The sequence below is a fragment of the Balaenoptera musculus genome, chromosome 10 (assembly GCF_009873245.2).
Source record: "Balaenoptera musculus isolate JJ_BM4_2016_0621 chromosome 10, mBalMus1.pri.v3, whole genome shotgun sequence".
Classification (NCBI taxonomy): Eukaryota; Metazoa; Chordata; class Mammalia; order Artiodactyla; family Balaenopteridae; genus Balaenoptera; species Balaenoptera musculus.
This window is the reverse complement of record NC_045794.1, coordinates 78,355,234-78,375,229: the sequence shown is the minus strand read 5'-3', so window position 1 is coordinate 78,375,229 and position 19,996 is coordinate 78,355,234. Positions and strand designations below refer to the sequence as shown.

Sequence of the window (19,996 nt, the reverse complement as noted above, 5' to 3'; positions counted from 1 at the left end):
CAGAAATTCCCTGGTGGTCCAGTGGTTAAGGCTCCATGCTTTCACTGCCAAGGGCCCAGGTTCAATCCCTGGTCCTGGAACTAAGATCCCACAAGCCACATGGTGCGCCGCCCCACCCCCCAAAAAAGGAGGCTGTCATAAATACTATAGTAAAATTATACATAACATGCTAGCAGGGAAGGAAGATTAATTTTGACCTAAGAGATCATTTGGGGGGAAAGAGCTATGCATAATATAAGTATTAGTATGTTTATATTTGTCTCATATTTTCTGTAATGAGATATAGAGAATACGTGTCAGCCTCTATGTTTTCATATTTTGGCAACTAAATAAAGTGGCCTTTGTTGTTTATGTTGGCATGTAGTCAGTATAAAAAATATTAATGAATATTTTGCATTTTGGGGGTACTAAGCCTTCAAAATGTAATTTAATTAAAGTTAAATAAAATTAAAAATTCATTTCCTCAGTCCCAGTAGGCACATTTCAAGTGCTCACTGGCCACATGTGGCTAGTGTCTGCTGTATTAGACAGTCATTTATTATACAATTAATCTTTATCTAAATAAGGGAAAATATTTAAAGCACAGTAATTTAAATAGGTGTTTCTGGGCTGGAATTTTATGAATAATATACATTCTAATTGATAACCTGTATTCTAATGGGTTATATCTAAAACATTCTGCTATTTTTGGATTGAAGAAAATGCAATTCTGTTTGTAAAAGGATCAGATGGAGCTAATCAATAATGGGAAAAGCCTCATCTCAGTAGGGCTTTGTCTAGAGAATAGTTTTGCAATTAGGAGTGTCAGGAGGCTACAGTGAAATTTATGGATTTTCTCCTTCTTTGGATGGAGCAGAAATTCTAAATCAACCTTTATAAGCTTGTTGGTCTCTTCTCATGTGTTTTGTTTGTTTTTCCTCTTATTACCTGCAAGAGTCCCTTTCTGAAGTTGAAAGGATTATTATTTTTAACTCCAAATGACCAAACCCTGAAAAACTGACATGTTGCATTTTTGGTAACTTCTGATAGTTCCTATATATGTGTGTGTTAAGTGCATGCGCATGCTTGTAAGCGGGGGTGCCTGCCTGCTGGGTACCCTGCATGATGTTATTAGATATTAGATATTTTAAATCTTGTGCCTGGGGTAGCAGTTTCTTCCTTTAGTGAAAGACATTCCTTCAATGGAATATCAAATATTAACTAGAAGTACAGCAGCCCCAGCTGATCTGGCAAGGAGCAATGAGAAATAATAGAACTATAGGATACCTTTCAAAACTGTCAGCTAGGATGGTGAGTACTTCAAAATACTGGTAGGAAATTTAACCTTCATTCCACAGTGATATGAGAATTGAGTTCTCATTTTGTGAAACTTGAAATGCAAAACTGGAAATCTAGAAGTGCTTGGAAATGATTTAAAAAAAAAAAAAAAGAGGAAGATTTACAGGAGCCTTCAGATAAAGTGCTAATGATGTAATTTTGAATTTCAAAAGCCCTGTTCGTTTTCTTTCTTCAAGGAAAGAACAGGAAACATGAAGAATATAGAAATCATCTTCATGGGGCTCTTAGGAATGCTGCTGTTCATTAAACTGTTTGGGAGAAGCAGGAAGAGGTCAAGCAGGAGGTGGGGGCAGGTCAAGTTCATATGAGCTAAGTGTTAAGTGAGGGGCCATGCAACAGTGGAGTTTCCAGATGCATTGAGGTTCTTCCCTGTTCCTAGTCTCAGTGATGCCAGCACAAGCCTTTGGTTAAGAGACAGTTATTGTTTAATGGGTGCAATTATCCCCATTCTACAGGTGAGGAAACTGAGGCCTATAAAGGTTAAATAAATTGTTCAAGGACATATACCTAGTAAGTGAGCTTTGGCATCAAATGGGCCTGGGATTTGGACTCCACTTTTGCCGTTTACTAGCTGAGTACCCTTGGTCAAATAACTTAATGTATTCAGAGACCCTATTGCTACTCAGTAAAATGAAAAAATAATAGCACCTACTATCACAGAGGTGGGGCAGGAAAGGGGTTTGGCATAACTCAGAGTTGATGTACTTAAAGTTCTGGTGCAGATGGAGTAGAATAAGTAAATAACTTGTCTTTTGCTGACTCCGTACAGAGTATGAGAGAGATGCCACAGGAAGACACAAAAGAAATGGAGGAAGATTTTTTTCTTACTCTTCAGTAGCAAGATATCTTGGGGCTTCTGCTGACCATTTTGCTCTGAACATTTGAGGGGTGGAGTGGGTGGGGGTGGGTCGGGGAGTGTTAGCATTTGTGATACCTTATACCAGGCATTTTGTTAGGCTCTGGGTCAGTCAGTATTAGGTTTGGCTACATATGACAGAAAAACCTAACATTGTAAAATGAGTTAAGACAATGGGAAATAGGCTCTAGTTAGCATTTTCATGCATTTGATTTTCAGCAACAGACGACTGACGTTAATTGGAAAATAAATACAATTTCCAAATACAAGTACTACAGTTTATTTATCCATTTGTTGTTGATGACAGCTGGGTTGTTTCTCCATGGGGACTCTTACCACAATGAACATCCTTGTCTGTGTGTCCTGGTTGACTTGTGTCCTCTCGGACAGTGGTCCCCAACCTTTTGGGCACCAGGGACCGGTTTTGTGGGACTATTTTTCCCCGAACGGGTGTGTGTGTGGGGGTGAGCAGGGATGGTTTAGGCAGCAATGTGAGCGATGGGGAGCGGCAGATGAAGCTTCGCTCGCTCGCCAGCCGCTCACCTCCTGCTGTGCGGCCCCGTTCCTAACAGGCCAGTACTGGTCCTCGGACCGGGGGTTGGGGACCTCTGCTCTAGGATATATACCGAGGAGTGGACAGTTTGGATGACAGGGTAGGCATGGCTTCACCTTTACGAGATGATGCCAGATCGTGCTTCAGAGGGTTTCCCACCTCCAATGTGTGAGAGTTCCTGCTGCTCCAGATCATTGCCAGCACTAAATACTATAACACTTCATAATTTTTGTCATTCTGGTAGGGTTATCCTGATTTTTTTGGTATAGTATTATTAAGTAAACATTTCCCCATATGATTACACATTCTTCCTAAGTATAATTTGCAATAGGTATACTGTATTTTTTGTATGACTATCATAGTTTATATAATTAACCCTTTATTTTTTATAAACAATAAACAACTGTTTCATAAACAATCCTTTAGATTGCTTCAAACTTTTCAGAATGATAAAACACTGTGATGGGCAATCTTCATCTGTAAAACTTTTCCTGTATTGTATTATTTTTTTAGGATAGAGTCCTAGAAGTGGAATTATTTAGTCAAAGTGTACAAGCAAAAAGAAACTGTTTTAAGTGGGCGTAGGTGCCTTGAGGACAAAGGGAATCAAAGATTAGTGTAAAGGGAAGAAGTTTGCCTTTCTTGGTCCAGAGTTTAGCCAGAGGCTCCTAGTTTCTTCTTAGTTCTGTTACTGAAATTTGTGAAGGTGAGGTATGACATTGGAATGCACCCTCTTCCTTAATAGGACACTTTCCAGGAAAACAGCAATCTTTGAAGTCTTACTGATAAGGAGAAAAATATATCACGTGAAGACAGATTTTAGGTTTTATTTTGTTTCCTGTAGGCATTTATTGAGCTGTTATTTGGAAATGCTTTACATATATTATCTGTTAATCCTCAGCAACAAGGAGGTGGATTCTCTTATTATTCTCAGCTTAAGAATAAGAGGACCAAAGATTTATAGCTAAGTAGGTAGCAACGTCAAGATTTGAATCCAGGCAGTGTGTCTCCAGTGTACCGTACTGTCTCCCTGCAACAGTATAAGAGCATTTCTACTTAATGTTTATGTGACCGATAGAAGCGATAGATACTGTCAGAATTCAGAGAAGGGAGAGATGAGTGTGGACCGGAGTGCACGAGGAAGGCTTCAGCAAGCAGCATCCTCCCTTTTGGTCGGACTGTGACTTGGACTGTTTTTTAGACATCACATCAGATTTCTCTGGCAGTCTCATCTCTCAGCATCCTTATCTTGCAGAGTGAATTGGTAAAATGCACAGTGAATTCACAGACACTGTGTTTCTTCTGAAGTGTAGCTAGCTCATCCGTCAGGCTCAGTATGTGTTTGATGAGAAAGAGGTCTCCTTGGCTGGTCATGCATAGGGTGGAGTCAGCTAGAGATCTCCAGAACACTGCTGCCTCTGTGGTGGAGGACAGTAGGAACCTTCAACATCACAACTCCAGTTAAAGACTTAACAGAACGGAACACTCTGTGCCGAGTACAAAGTAAGGCATTTTCCTCTATGTTTGTTTTCTTTCATTGTTGTGACTTCTGGGAAACTGCAGGAGCAGACAGCCAAGAGTCATACACAATGATCACACAGTGCAACCCTTTCCTAGTAAATGGTAGGGTCAAGAGGTTGGAAATAACATAGCGCTCATGTTATCATCTGTGTGTTACATGATGTAACACAAAGACTCAAGCCAATATGGGAACCCCACTGCAGAACAAGGAACTTGTGGAATTCTCTATTCAATGTAGAGAATGTAAATTTTTGCATTTTACTAACAATGTACATTTTTACTAGACAACTCAGTGTGTAATGAGTCTTTTTGAATCTGAACCAAATCTATGAACTTTGATATACTCTTCCAACCAAATCAGGACTTGTCAGTCATTTATTCAACAAAAACCTTATAGAATGACAGCTCTGTGCCAGGCGCGAGGCTCAGCACTGGCCGGCCCAGGATAAAGGACTCTGCCCTTGGCCTCAAAGTCTTCACGGTTGACTAGATCTTCAGACACAGTGTCACTGCAGCCAGGTGCTGATATTGGTGGTCGCATAATGAGCACCACCCACAGTCTTGCCCTTGCCCCTCGATTTCTACAGCTGGTCCCCTCTTCTGGTGCAGCGAGGGGCCAGAACCTGAAAGAACTCTGCTCTGTGGACCACTTCTCCAGAGAAAAAATTCCCTGTACCACCCACTCCTACTTGCTGTGTTTCCCCCCCCTCCCCAAACCCAAAGATTTTCCTGTGAAAATTATCCCAATTGCACCTACATTTAAAAATTAAATTTTCAATTAAATTTTAATTTTAATTTAAAAAAATTTTTAATTTTTAATTGTACAGTCATATGCAGTTGTGGGAATAATACAGAGAGATCCCATGTATCTTTTACCTAGTTTCCCCAAAGGTAACATCTTGCAAAACTAGTAGTACAGATAACATGTTAACATTGACACAATTCACAGTCTTCTCCAGATTTTTTCAGAGTTGCTTGTATAGTTGATCATTGAACAACACGGGTTTGAACTGCGTAGGTCCACTTATATGCAGATTTTTTTAAATGAACACATTCAGTACTACACAACCTGCAGCTGGTTGAATCCGAGGATGTGGAACTACAGATACTAGGGGCTGACTATAGGACTTGAGCATCTTTGGATTTTGGTATCTGCAGCAGGTCCTGGAAGCAATGCCCTGTGGATACGGAGGGATGACTCTGTGTGTGTGTGTGTGTGTGTGTGTGTATGTGTGTGTGTTTAGTTCCCTGCAGTTTTATCATATGGGTGAGTACTGTCCACCACTGCACTCAAGATACAGAAGACCTCCATCACCACAGGATCCCTGGTGGTGTTGCCCTTTTATCACCATATCCACCTCCTCCTGCAACCCCCTCCCTCCAGGCCCAGTTCCTAATCCTTGGTAATCACCGATTTCGTCTCCATTTCTATCATTTTGTCATTTCAGGAATGCTACATGAATGAAATCACATGGTATATAACCTTTGGAGAGTAGCTTTTCTCACACAGCGTAATTCCCTCAAAACTCACCCAAGTTGTTGTATATCAGTAGTGTGTACCTTTTTATGGCTGAGTAGTATTCCATAACATGGACGTCCAACAGTTTGTTGAACCGTTCACCTGCTGAAGGCCATCTGGGCCATTTCTAGTTTTTGGCTTTTATGAATAAAGCTACTATGAACATTTTTGTGCAGGTTTTTATGTGAACATATGTTTTCTTTTCTCTGGGATAAATGCCCATGAGTGCAATTGCTGACTCAAATGGTATTTGCATGTTTAGTTTTATTTGTTTTTGTTCTTTTAAAAAATTTATTTATTTATTTATTGGCTGCGTTGGGTCTTCATTGCGGTGCACGGGCTTCTCATTGTGGTGGCTTCTCTTTGTTGCGGAGCACAGGCTCTAGGCACGTGGGCTTCAGTAGTTGTGGCTTGCGGGCTCTAGAGCGCAGGCTCGGTAGTTGTGGTGCATGGGCTTAGTTGGTCCGCGGCATGTGGGATCTTCCCGGACCAGGGCTCGAACCCGTGTCCCCTGCACTGGCAGGCGGATTCTTAACCACTATGCCACCAGGGAAGCCCCGCATGTTTAGTTTTATAGGAAAATTCCAAAGTATTTTCCAGAGAGGCTGTACCATTTTGCAATCCTGCCAGAACTGTATGAATTATCTAGTTTCTCCATATCCTTGCCAGCGTTTAGTGCTATCACTAATTTTTATTTTAACCATTCTGATAGGTTCTGACAAGTATGTAGTGATGTCTCATTGAGGTTTTAATTTGCATTTCCCTAATGGTTAATGACATTGAACATCTTTTCTTTTTTTTTTTTTTTTTTAATAGAGCCAACTTTTTTTTTTTTTAATGGGGAGCATTTTCTTTTCTTTTTTTTTTTTTAATTAATTAATTAATTAATTTTATTTATGGCTGTGTTGGGTCTTCATTTCTGTGCGAGGGCTTTCTCTAGTTGTGGCAAGCATGGGCCACTCCTCATCGCGGTGCGCAGGCCTCTCACTATTGCGGCCTCTCTTGTTGCGGAGCACAGGCTCCAGACGCGCAGGCTCAGTAATTGTGGCTCACGGGCCCAGCCGCTCCGCGGCATGTGGGATCTTCCCAGACCAGGGCTCGAACCCGTGTCCCCTGCATTGTCAGGCAGACTCCCAACCACTGCGCCACCAGGGAAGCCCTGAACATCTTTTCAGTGTTACTTGCCATCTGTTATCTTCTTTGATGAAACGTCTTTTCATGTCTTTTGCCCATTTTTCAGTTGGGTTGTTTATTTTTTTACTACTGAGTTTTGAGAGTTCTTTATATATTCTGGATACTAATCCAACTAATTTGTTGGATTGTGGTTTTGCAAATATTTCTCCCCATCTGTATCTTGTCTTTTCATCCTCTTAACAAGGTCTTCACAAAGCAAAAGTTTTTCATTTTAATGAGATAAAATACATTTTTGTACTTCTTAATGTAGTTTCATGTCTACAGGGAAGATAAATGTTAGAGACCAGTTTCCTGAACACTTGAAGTCTCCCTGTAGAATCCTCTTTAAGATTCATTGCTCTTGAGAAATCAATCGCATGAAATTGTTGCATTTGCTAAAAAAGGAATTTTAGAAGGCAAGTTCACTAGCCTGCAGAGTTTGAGTCGTTCTACTTTCCTGTTTTCATCAAAATCTTGCCAAGTGGAAGTTTTGAGCTTCTGTGCCAGATGATTGCTAATGCTAAATAAATAGCAGTGATTGTTTTCTTACAGTCATATAGAACATGTTATCCTAAAAATTAAATATAAACATCAGGAGTGCTCATTTCCAGTTGGCTGTAAATCAGGCAGTTAAAATTAGAGATTCATATTTGCCTCAGCCCTGGAAGCTTCTGACCTGCAGTATAAACAAATTATATATATATATATGTGTGTGTGTGTGTGTGTGTGTGTGTGTATATCAGTATGAGTTCACCTTAAGCTAGCTGAATAAATTTTTAATTAATTAATTAATTAATTAACTTTTGGCTGCGTTGGGTCTTTGTTGCTGTGCGCGGGCTTTCTCTAGTTGCTGCGAGCGGGGGCTACTCTTTGTTGCGGTGCCCGGCCTTCTCCTTGCAGTGGCTTCTCTTGTTGCGGAGCACGGCCTCTAGGAATGCGGGCTTCAGTAGGTGTGGCACGCAGGCTCAGCACTTGTTGCGCACGGGCTTAGTTGCTCCGCGGCATGTGGGATCTTCCCAGACCCGGGCTTGAACCCGTGTCCCCTGCGTTGGCAGGCGGATTCTTAACCACTGCGCCACCAGGGAAGTCCCTGAATAAATTTTTTAAATCTGATTTATTCTTCTCTTTCCACGCTCTGTCCTTAAATCCTTCGGACAAAAAAAAAAAACAACTTCCTGTATTTTTTGTCCTATAAATTTTCCCTGCAGAAGGAACACTTTTCCTATATTATTAAATAAAAATGGAAAATGAAAGGAAATACACTATCCTTTACTTTATAAGAGGCTTACATTTTCATCTTTAAAGGCAGACTTTCCTTTATGTTTATTTCCTTCTCCCTGCTATAATGACATGAAGCCTAACATACCTAAGGAGCTGATGTTCACCAGGAGACCACTTTCTTCCTTTGCCCTCCCACTGTACCAAGGATGCAACTATCTTTGCATCTCTAGCAACTTTTTTTTGGCAGTCTGTCTCCCTGTCTAAATGGGATGACCTTTTAGGATCGGACCATGTCTTATTTGTTTTTTTTGTTTTTGTTTTTTTTTTAAATTACACTATACTAGGTGTGCTTTATTTATTTATTTATTTATTTATTTATTTACTTATGGCTGTGTTGGATCTTCGTTTCTGTGCGAGGGCTTTCTATAGTTGTGGCAAGCGGGGGGCCACTCTTCATCGCGGTGCGCGGGCCTCTCACTATCGCGGCCTCTCTTGTTGCGGAGCACAGGCTCCAGACGCGCAGGCTCAGTAATTGTGGCTCACGGACCCATTTGCTCCGCGGCATGTGGGATCTTCCCAGACCAGGGCTCGAACCCGTGTCCCCTGCATTGGCAGGCAGATTCTTAACCACTGCGCCACCAGGGAAGTCCCGTCTTATTTGTTTTTATATCCCCAGCACCAAGAACAGAGCCCATCACATCAAAGGTGCTCAGTAAGTAATTGCAGAGTTCACAAACTTCAGTAACCAGTCAGTATCTGAAAAATGGCAACGTTCATTGTTCAGCAAATTTTCATCCTTACATATTGTTTGTTCCAACCCCTTGAGGGCAAAAGCTATCTTTTGCTTACGTCTTACTCGTTTCTTAAAACCCTATTGCTTGGAAAATAACTAGGCATTTAATAAATGTTGAATCTATCCATTCACTCAGCAAGTATGCACTGAATACATGATACTATGTTAGGAACCAGGAATATACACACTTACCTAGAAGGTATCCTCTTTTCCTTCAGGTAACCTACAATCTAGTTGGGGGGAGGGCACATATAAATTACCACATAAAATATTTAAATAGCATGATAAGATATTATAACTTTTGTGTTAAAATGAGAGGTACAGACTATAATTAGCTAAAGAGTCTGTAGGAGGTCATCTGGCACGGACTGACCAAGGAAGGCTCTCTACCTAGTGGTCTGAGAAAATCCTCTGTCTTCACTAGAATTTTCTGCTCACTCTCCCTCTATTCATGCTTTCCACAGTTCCTGCTTTCTCTTGAAATGCCACCCTCTTCATTGTTTTCTTTCTACCCAGACCCAGCATTGAATGTTGTATTAGGATTTTTAAAACTGGTTTAAGTAAAAAGAGGAATGCCTTGCCTCATATAACCAGAAGGGGGGGTCTAGCCACATCTGATGTGGTGGATCGTCTGCCATGATGGCAGCCAACAATTCTCCCATCCCTGTATGTGCACACTACTCCCTACTCCTTCCATCAAGAGGTGGATACTGTTTCTCTTCCCCTTGACTCTGGGCTGGACTTTTGACTCATTTTGACCAATAGAATGTGACAGAAGTGGTATTCTGCCAGCTCCACACCTTAAGAGGTTTGGCACCTTTTATTTTTAATCTCTTGGAAACGAGTCACCGTGTAACGAAGTCCAACTACCCTGGTAGAGAGGGGGGAGTCCTGGAAGAAGAGAGACTATAAAATATAAAATATTTTGTTTAAGTGTATAAACATATACAAATAGAGACAGAGGCCTGGCCAGCCCCATGCATTCCAGCCACCCCCATTCCTATAGGTGCTGACATGTGAGGGGAGCCATCTTGGATACTCCAGCCCCAGACAGTGTTAGAAGAGCAGAGAAAAGCCATCCCCCTTGGAGGCTTGCTCAAAATGCAGAATCATGAGCAAATGAATGGTAGTTGTTGTAAGTCAATATGTTTTAGGGTGATTTGTCATGCAGCAATAGATAGTGGAAAAAGCTGGATCTAGTGCTCTCACAATTCAGCAATGAGTCTTTCTCCTTCCATGGTTCTGTTTTCCTCTTGGAGGAGACTGTCTTTGTATGTCTACCACATACAGCAGGGACGCCCACCATAGCAGCAGGCTCATAGTCTACCAGCTTAACCATGCCTACTGGAAGGGCACAGTTCTTTCCCAGTAGTTACAGCAAAAGTCTCAGGGGAAACTCTGATTGGCTCTGACTGGGGCACATGTCTATTTCTGCACAACTTACAGTGACTCTGATTGGCCAAGGCTGGATCACATGCCTCTTCCTGGAGCCAGGGGTCGTGCATGGTCTGCCTCACCTAAACCGCTTGGATTGAGAGTGGGGGTGGGATGGGTCCCAAAAGAAAAATCCAGGCAGTATTTTGAGAATAAGGGGCTGGATGCTAGGCAGACAAAAACAACAAATATGTACTGTAAGAGTCAAGTATAATCCTACCTCTTTTTTTTTTTTAATATCTTTACTGGAGTATAATACTTTGTATATAGTACAAAGCTTTACAATGTTGTGTTAGTTTCTGCTGTATAGCAAAGTGAATCAGCTATATGTATACATATATCCCCATATCCACTCCCTCTTGCGTCTCCCCCCCACCCTCCCTAACCCACCCCTCTAGGTGGTCACAAAGTACTGAGCTGATCTCCCTGTGCTATGTGGCTGCTTCCCACTAGCTATCTGTTTTACATTTGGTAGTGTATATATGTCCATGCCACTCTCTCACTTCCTCCCAGCTTACCCTTCCCCCTCCCCATGTCCTCGAGTCCATTCTCTACGTCTATGTCTTTATTCCTGTCCTGCCCGTAGGTTCTTCAGAACCATTTTCTTTTTTTAGAGTCCATATATATGTGTTAGCAAACGGTATTTGTTTTTCTCTTTCTGACTTACTTCACTCTGTATGACAGGCTCTAGGTCCATCCACCTCACTACAAATAACTCAATTTCGTTTCTTTTTATGGCTGAGTAATATTCCATTGTATATATGTGCCACATCTCCTTTATCCATTCATCTGTTGATGGACACTTAGGTTGCTTCCATATCCTGGCTATTGTAAATAGTGCTGCAGTGAGCATTGTGGTACATGACTCTTTTTGAATTATGGTTTTCGCAGGGTATATGCCCAGTAGTGGGATTCCTGGGTCGTATGGTAGCTCTATTTTTAGTTTTCTAAGGAATCTCCGTACTGTTTTCCATAGTGGCTGTATCAATTTACATTCCCACCAACAGTGAAAGAGGGTTCCCTTTTCTCCACACCCTCTCCAGCATTTATGGTTTGTAGATTTTTTGATGATGGCCATTCTGACTGGTGTGAGGTGATACCTCATTGTAGTTTTGATTTGCATTTCTCTAATGATTAGTGATGTTGAGCATCCTTTCATGTGTTTGTTGGCAATCTGTATATCTTCTTTGGAGAAATGTCTATTTAGGTCTTCTGCCCATTTTTGGATTGGCTTGTTTGATTTTGATATTGAGCTGCATGAGCTGCTTGTATATTTTGGAGATTAATCCTTTGTCAGTTGCTTCATTTGCAAATATTTTCTCCCATTCTGAAGGTTGTCTTTTCATCTTGTTTATGGTGTCCTTTGCTGTGCAAAAGCTTTTAAGCTTCACTAGGTCCCATTTGTTTATTTTTATTTCCATTTCTGTAGGAGGTGTGTCAGAAAGGATCTTGCTGTGATTTATATCATAGAGTGTTCTGCCAAAGTGTTTTCCTCTAAGAGTTTTATAGTGTCTGGCCTTACATTTAGGTCTTTAATCCATTTTGAGTTTATTTTTGTGTATGGTGTCAGGGAGTGTTCTAATTTCATTCTTTTACATGTAGCTGTCCAGTTTTCCCAGCACCACTTATTGGAGAGGCTGCCTTTTCTCCATTGTATATTCTTGCCTCCTTTATCAAAGATAAGGTGAACATATATGCATGGGTTTATCTCTGGGCTTTCTATCCTGTTCCATTGATCTATATTTCTGTTTTTGTGCCAGTACCATACTGTCTTGATTACTGTAGCTTTGTAGTATAGTCTGAAGTCTGGGAGCCTCATTCCTCCAGCTCCGTTTTTCTTTCTCAAGATTGCTTTGGCTATTCGGGGTCTTTGTGTTTCCATACAAAGTGTGAAATTTTTTGTTGTAGTTCTCTGAAAAATGCCATTGGTAGTTTGATAGGGATTGCATTGAATCTGAAGATTGCTTGGGGTAGTATAGTCATTTTCACAGTATTGATTCTTCCAATCCAAGAACATGGTGTATCTCTCCCTCTGTTTGTATCATCTTTAATTTCATTCATCAGTGTCTTATAGTTTTCTGCATACAGGTCTTTTGTCTCCTTAGGTAGGTTTATTCCTAGGTATTTTATCTTTTTGTTACAATGGTAAATGGGAGTGTTTCCTTCATTTCTCTTTCAGAATTTTCATCATTAGTGTATAAGAATGCAAGAGATTTCTGTGCATTAATTTTCTATCCTGCTACTTTACCAAATTCATTGATTAGCTCTATTAGTTTTCTGGTAACATCTTTAGGATTCTCTATGTATAGTGTCATGTCATCTGCAAACAGTGACAGTTTTACTTCTTCTTTTCCAGTTTGGATTCCTTTTATTTCTTTTTCTTCTCTGATTGCTGTGGCTAAAACTTCCAAAACTATGTTGAATAATAGCAGTGAGAGTGGGCAGTCTTATCTTGTTCCTGATCTTAGAGGAAATGCTTTCAGTTTTTCACCATTGAGAACGATGTTGGCTGTGGGTTTGTCATATACGGCCTTTATTATGTTGAGGGAGGTTCCCTCTGTGCCTACTTTCTGGAGGGTTTTTATCATAAATTGGTGTTGAATTTTGTCAGAAGATTTTTCTGCATCTATTGAGATTATCATATGGTTTTTATCCTTCAATTTGTGAATATGGTGTATCACATTGATTGATTTACGTATATTGAAGAATCCTTGCATTACAGGGATAAATCCCACTTGATCACAGTGTATGATCCTTTTAATGTGCTGTTGGATTCTGTTTGCTAGTATTTTGTTGAGGATTTTTGCATCTATGTTCATCAGTGATATTAGCCCGTAGTTTTCTTTTTTTGTGATATCTTTGTCTGGTTTTGGTATCAGGGTGATGGTGGCCTCATAGAATGAGTTTGGGAGTGTTCCTCCCTCTGCTACATTTTGGAAGAGTTTGAGAAAGATAGGTGTTAGCTCTTCTCTAAATGTTTGATAGAATTCGCCTGTGAAGCCATCTGGTCCTGGGCTTTTGTTTGTTGGAAGATTTTTAATCACAGTTTCAATTTCAGTGCTTGTGATTGTTATGTTTATATTTTCTATTTCTTCCTAGTTCAGTCTCAGAAGGTTGTGCTTTTCTAAGAATTTGTCCATTTCTTCCAGGTTTTCCATTTTATTGGTATATGGTTGCTTGTAGTAATCTCTCATGATCCTTTGTATTTCTGCAGTGTCAGCTGTTACCTCTCCTTTTTCATTTCTAATTCTCTTGATCTGAGTCTTCTCCCTTTTTTTCTTGATGAGTCTGGCTAATGGTTTATCGATTTTGTTTATCTTCTCAAAGAACCAGCATTTAGTTTTATTGATCTTTGCTATTGTTTCCTTCATTTCTTTTTCATTTCTGATCTTTATGATGATTTCTTTCCTTCTGCTAACTTTGGGGTCTTTTTTGTTCTTCTTTCCTAATTGCTTAAGGTGTAAGATTAGGTTGTTTATTTGAGATGTTTCTTGTTTCTTGAGGTAGGATTGTATTGCTCTAAACTTCCCTGTTAGAACTGCTTTTGCTGCATCCCATAGGTTTTGGGTTGTCGTGTTTTCATTGTCATTTGTTTCTAGGTATTCTTTTATTTCCTCTTTGATTTATTCAGTGATCTCTTGGTTATTTAGTAGTGTATTATTTAGCCTCCATGTGTTTGTATTTTTTACAGTTTTTTTTCCTGTAATTGATATCTAGTCTCATAGTGTTGTGGTTGGAAAAGATACTTGATACGATTTCAATTTTCTTAAATTTACCAAGGCTTGATTTGTGATGCAAGATATGATCTATCCTGGAGAATGTTCCATGAGCAGTTGAGAAGAAAGTGTATTCCTTTGTTTTTGGATGGAATGTCCTTTAAATATCCATTAAGTCCATCTTGTTCAATTTGTCATTTAAAGCTTGTGTTTCTATATTTATTTTCATTTTGGATGATCTGTCCATTGGTGAAAGTGGGGTGTTAAAATCCCCTACTATGATTGTGTTACTGTCAATTTCCCCTTTTATGGCTGTTAGCATTTTGCCTTATGTATTGAGGTGTTCCTATGTTGGGTGCAGAAATATTTTCAATTGTTATATCTTCTTCTTGGATTGATCCCTTCATCATCCAAGATCATCCATCATCCCTTCATCATTATGTAGTGTCCTTCTTTGCCTCTTGTAATAGTCTTTATTTTAAAGTCTATTTTGTCTGATATGAGAATTGCTCCTGCAGCTTTCTTTTGATTTCCTTTTGCATGGAATATCACTTTCAGTCTGTATGTGTCCCTAGGTCTGAAGTGGGTCTCTTGTAGACAGCATATATATGGGTCTTGTTTTTGTGTCCATTCAGCCAGTCTGTGTCTTTTGGTTGGAGCATTTAATCCATTTACATTTAAGGTAATTATCGATATGTATGTTCCTATTACCATTTTCTTAATTGTTTTGGGTTTGTTTTTCTAGGTTTTTTCCTTCTCTTGTGTTTCATGCCTAGAGAAGTTCCTTTAGCATTTGTAGTAAAGCTGGTTTGGTGTTGCTGAATTCTCTTAGCTTTTGCTTGTCTGTAAACATTTTAATTTCTCCATCGAATCTGAATGAGATCCTTGCTGGGTACAGTAATCTTGGTTGTAGGTTTTTCTCTTTCATCACTTGAAATATGTCCTGCCAGTCCCTTCTGGCTTGCAGAGTTTCTGCTGAAAGATCAGCTGTTAACCTTATGGGGATTCCCTTATATGTTATTTGTTGCTTTTTCCTTGCTGCTTTTAAGATTTTTTTTTGTATTTAATTTTTGATAGTTTGATTTTATGTGTCTTGGCGTGTTTCTCCTTGGATTTATCCTGTATGGGACTCTCTGTGCTTCCTGGACTTGATTGACTCTTTCCTTTCCCATTTTAGGGAAATTTTCAACTATAATCTCTTAAGATATTTTCTCAGCCCCTTTCTTTTTCTCTTCTTCTTCTGGGACCCCTATAATTCAAATGCTGGTGCGTTTAATGTTGTCCCAGAAGTCTCTGAGACTGTCCTCAATTCTTTTCATTCTTTTTTCTTTGTTCTGCTCTGCAGTAGTTATTTCCACTCTTTTATCTTCCAGGTCACTTATCCGTTCTTCTGCCTCAGTTATTCTGCTATTGATTCTTTCTAGAGAATTTTTAATTTCATTTATTGTGTTGTTCATCATTGTTTGCTTGCTCTTTAGTTCTTCTAGGTCCTTGTTAAACGTTTCTTGTATTTTCTCCATTCTATTTCCAAGATTTTGGAATCATCTTTACTATCATTACTCTGAATTGTTTTTCAGGTAGACTGCCTATTTCCTCTTCATTTGTTTGGTCTGGTGGATTTTTACCTTGCTGCTTCATCTGCTGGGTATTTCTCTGTCTTCTCATTTTGCTTAACTTACTGTGTTTGGGGTCTCCTTTTCGCAGGTTGCAGGTTCATAGTTCCCATTGTTTTTGGTGTCTGCCCCCAGTGGGTAAGGTTGGTTCAGTGGGTTGTGTAGGCTTCCTGGTGGAGGGGACTGGTGCCTGTGTTCTGGTGGATGAGGCTGGATCTTGTCTTTCTGGTGGGCAGGTCCACGTCCAGTGGTGTGTTTTGGGGCGTCTGTGACCTTATTATGATTTTAGGCAGCCTCTCTGCTAATGGGTGGGGTTGTGTTCCTGTCTTGGTAGTTGTTTGCCATGGAGTATCCAGCACTGTAGCTTGCCGGTTGTTGAGTGCAGCTGGGTCTTAGCGTTGAGACGGAGATCTCTGGGAGATCTCTCGCTGATTGATATTATGTGGGGCCAGGAGGTCTCTGGTGGTCCAGTGTCCTGAACTCGGCTCTCCCACCTGAGACGCTCAGGCCTGACACCTGGCCGGAGCTCCAAGACGTTGTCAGCCACACGGCCAGGTACGTGGGGAGTTTTTTGCCTTTTGGGAAGTCTGAGGTCTTCTGCCAGCATTCAGTAGGTGTTCTGCAGGAGTTGATCCACCTGTAGATGTATTTTTGATGTATTTGTGGGGAGGAAGGAGATCTCCACGTCTTACTCCTTCACAATCTTGAAGGTCCTCTCTGAGCCTCAGGGCCCTGGGCCGCCTGCGGCCCTTTCCTGGCTCCCGCCCACCCAGCCCTGCGCTGCTGGCAGCGTTGCGGCCACTGAAGCCTGGGCACCTGGACAGATGCCTGTCGAGCCTGGCCTCTCCAGGTCTGAGATTGTCTGCGAGCTGGTCTCCAGGCCCCTGGCCATCCTCAGCCCGCTTCCCACCACGGTAGCTGAGGCCAAGGTCCCAGATACGCCCTACCTCTTTTATGAAGCCTTTTCTCATCATTCCAAACTTTAAACTATTACAGCTCAAAAGACCTGTTCCAATTCTTTCGTGCTTAGCATGTGCTGCCTTATTGTGCCACTTACACTTTGGAAGTAAATTCTTATTTCACACCCTAGATTTTGTACTTTTGTCTTCCTTATTGTTCTGACTGCATTCGCTACTTAAAAATAGTGATTTTTTTAAAAATTACTTTTTTCAGAGAGGGTTTTGGAGGTTATTATCAGAGGCACAGACAATTTCTTACATTGAAGAAGAATTTAAGTGTTCTGTCTGTCTCTGTCTCTCTGTCTCTCTCTCTATGGGTCTGACAAAATCCTGGGCATTGCCTCCAAAAGAAGGTGCATGGTCTCTTTTCCCTGTGGGGTCCTAATTCCAAATAGGAGAGCCAAATGGTGATCAGCACTGCTTGTTTTCTTTCTTTTCTGCGGAGCTTGCTCTTGTGCTATTTAATTTGGGGTTTTAAAAACATTATTTTGTATGAGTGCCCAGTAGAGAAGCTTTTGGGCAACTAGCTTATGAAATAGATCTAAATGATCTAAAAAAGAACATCCTCTGTTAATTAAAATTGAAGTGAGCCTAATAAAATTTTAATTCATCCTTTTTATGGAGGGTCAGCATTTCCAGAATGGAGTTCTTCTAAGCGATACCAAGACAGTAATAGAAATGGAAATTAGATGACTGTTGTCACACCAACCAATGCCCAACCTTGATTTGTCATGGACCTTACTTAGGTCTGCCCTCTCTAAAGTTACACACAGACACAGTTACACACACACATGTACACACATACACTTGAGCAATATAATTTCTGTAGTCCTAAGTACCTGGAATAAATGAGGTATCAGGCAAATGGGGGAGGGGAACCCAGAGATAGACTCTTATAGATCTCAGAATGGATCTTTATAAGATTAAACTGACATAAAGACTTAATAATAACAGACTGTCTTGCCTTTGTATCAAAATTTATACTTGTAAAAGTGCTATTACATTTGTGTATTTGAGATGATACCACCACTGGTGACTTAAATCCAGGATTAAGAATACCATCATTGCATGTGTCCTTTGAGTCTTTGTTGTCTTTAAAATTTTAAATTACTATGAAATATTGTGTATGTGTGTAGGAATGAATACATAGCCAGTATACCAATAGTCTTTCATTAGGGAATTCCCTGGTGGTCCAGTGGTTAAGACTCCACACTTCCAATGCAGGGGGCCTGGGTTCCATCCCTGGTCGGGGAACTAAGATCCCACATGCTGCGCCGTGTGGCCGAGAAATAAAAAATAAATAAATAAAATAAAATAAAATAATATTCAAAAAAATAGCCATTCATTAAATATGGCATTATTTATAATCTTGTATTCCTCTCCTACTGTATCCTTCTTTATCCCCCCCACCAGAGGTAAATACTGTCCTGAAATTTGTGTATATGATGCTCTTACGTTTCTTAATAGTTTTTATATCTTTGGTCTCCTAAAAAATGTCATTTATTCTTAATATTTTAACTTTATCTGAATAGAATCTCACAACAGGTAATTTTATGTGGCTTGCTTTTTTTGTTTCTCAGTATTGTTGGTGAAATTCATCCATTTGATTTTCTTAGCTCAAGTTTTGTTTGTGGCTTATCTTTTCACTTTATTATTATTTCTTTTCATAAGCAGAAGTTTTAAAACTTTAATGTCATTGAATCTTTATGGTTTATGCTTTTTTGTGAACTGCTTTTTATGACTTGAGATCATAATGATATTCTTCCATTTTCTTCTGGCAGTTTTAAAAATTGTGTTTTCTCCTTTAGGTCTTTAATCTATCTGGCACTGATTTTTTGTGTATGCCTTGAAGTAGGGATCAATTTTTTTTTTTTTCCCCAAATGAAAAGGCAGAGCACATCACTCCATTCCTTTGCTTAAAAATTTCCAAATCTTCCCATTTTCCTCAGAATTCAACTCAGAGTTCTTAAAATGGCCTAAATGGCCCTATGTGATCTAGTCCTTTGAAATGTCTCTGATTTCATCTACTGTTGTTCCAGGGAACACTAGCCTCCTTGCTCTTTCTTGAACACTCCCAAATGTTCCTGCTTCAGGACCTCTGTACTTGCTGTTCCTTCTTTCTGCAGTGTTCAGATATCTACATGGCTGGCTGTCTTTTTCCCAAGTCTCTGCTCAGATGTCACCTTATCATGGAGGCCTTCCCTGGCCACCCTAGCTAAAATCACACACACGCACTCACATTTCATATCTCTCTTCTCTGCTTTGGAGTAACTTACCTGAAAAACTCCCTGGACCTGGTGCAGTTGTATCATATACGGTGGGGGGTGGGGGGAGTATTTTAAAGTGTTGATTTAATTTTTTGAACGGTTTTAGGACTGTATGGGCTTTTCTATTTCTTCTAAAGTTTTGATAAGTTTATGCTTTTTATTTAAAAGTATATTTTTTTATTTTACTTTTTGAATGGTTAATATATGCACACAGTTCAAGCATTCAAGTGTAAAAAACATATACAGTGAGAAATAAATCCCCAACCCTCCTTTTAGCTACCTAGTTCTTCTCTCCTTCCGTCAGTTTCTTGTCTGTTTCCCTAGTTTCATGTTAATCCTCCCAGAAATATGCCATGCATATTTAAGCATATACATATATTGTTTTTATATAAATGGTGGAATACCACATATATTATTCTGCACATTGCTTTTTTCACTTAACTGTATATGTTAGAGATATTTCTGTAGCTATACATGGAGAGCTGCCATTCTATTACAGGTACCTAACACTCCACTGGATGCCTGTATCATAATTTATTGATACTTAGTCTCCTTCTGAAGGACATTGAGGTTGTTCTCAATTTTTGCAGTGGCCTTCTAACCAGTGTCCCTTACCCATCTTTAATCAGTGCTTCACACAGCTATCAGGTATTTCCTCTTCTTAAATTTCCATCCTGATATTGTCGTGTCCCCATTCAGAAACCTCTAGCAGCTGCCCAATACCCAAGAATAGGGTTGAACTTCTTAGCCTTGAAAGTAGAGCCCTGCACCACATGGTGTCCACCTACTTTTTCCATCATGTCTTTCTGTTCCTGAAGAGACTCCCTAAACTGATGACTTGAGGTTTTCCAAATGTACCCTTGTTTTTATGCTCAGTATTTTTCTTCTGCCTGCACTTCCCTCCCAGCTCAACCCATTGAAGGGAGGAGCACATCCCTCCTTCCTTCTAGGCTGGTCACATGCACTGCACTTTCAATATTTCAACTCAGTCTCCCACTAGTACACCCTTCATAACCAGACCAGGTGTTCTGAA

At 40.1% G+C, this 19,996-nt stretch overlaps 1 protein-coding gene across 1 annotated transcript in view; it reads left to right on the top strand.

Annotated features, from left to right (window-relative positions):
• TMCC3 (transmembrane and coiled-coil domain family 3) overlaps positions 1 to 19,996 on the top strand; it is a 305,666-nt gene that overhangs the window by 177,891 nt on the left and 107,779 nt on the right. The gene's annotated exons all lie outside the window — the stretch shown is intronic.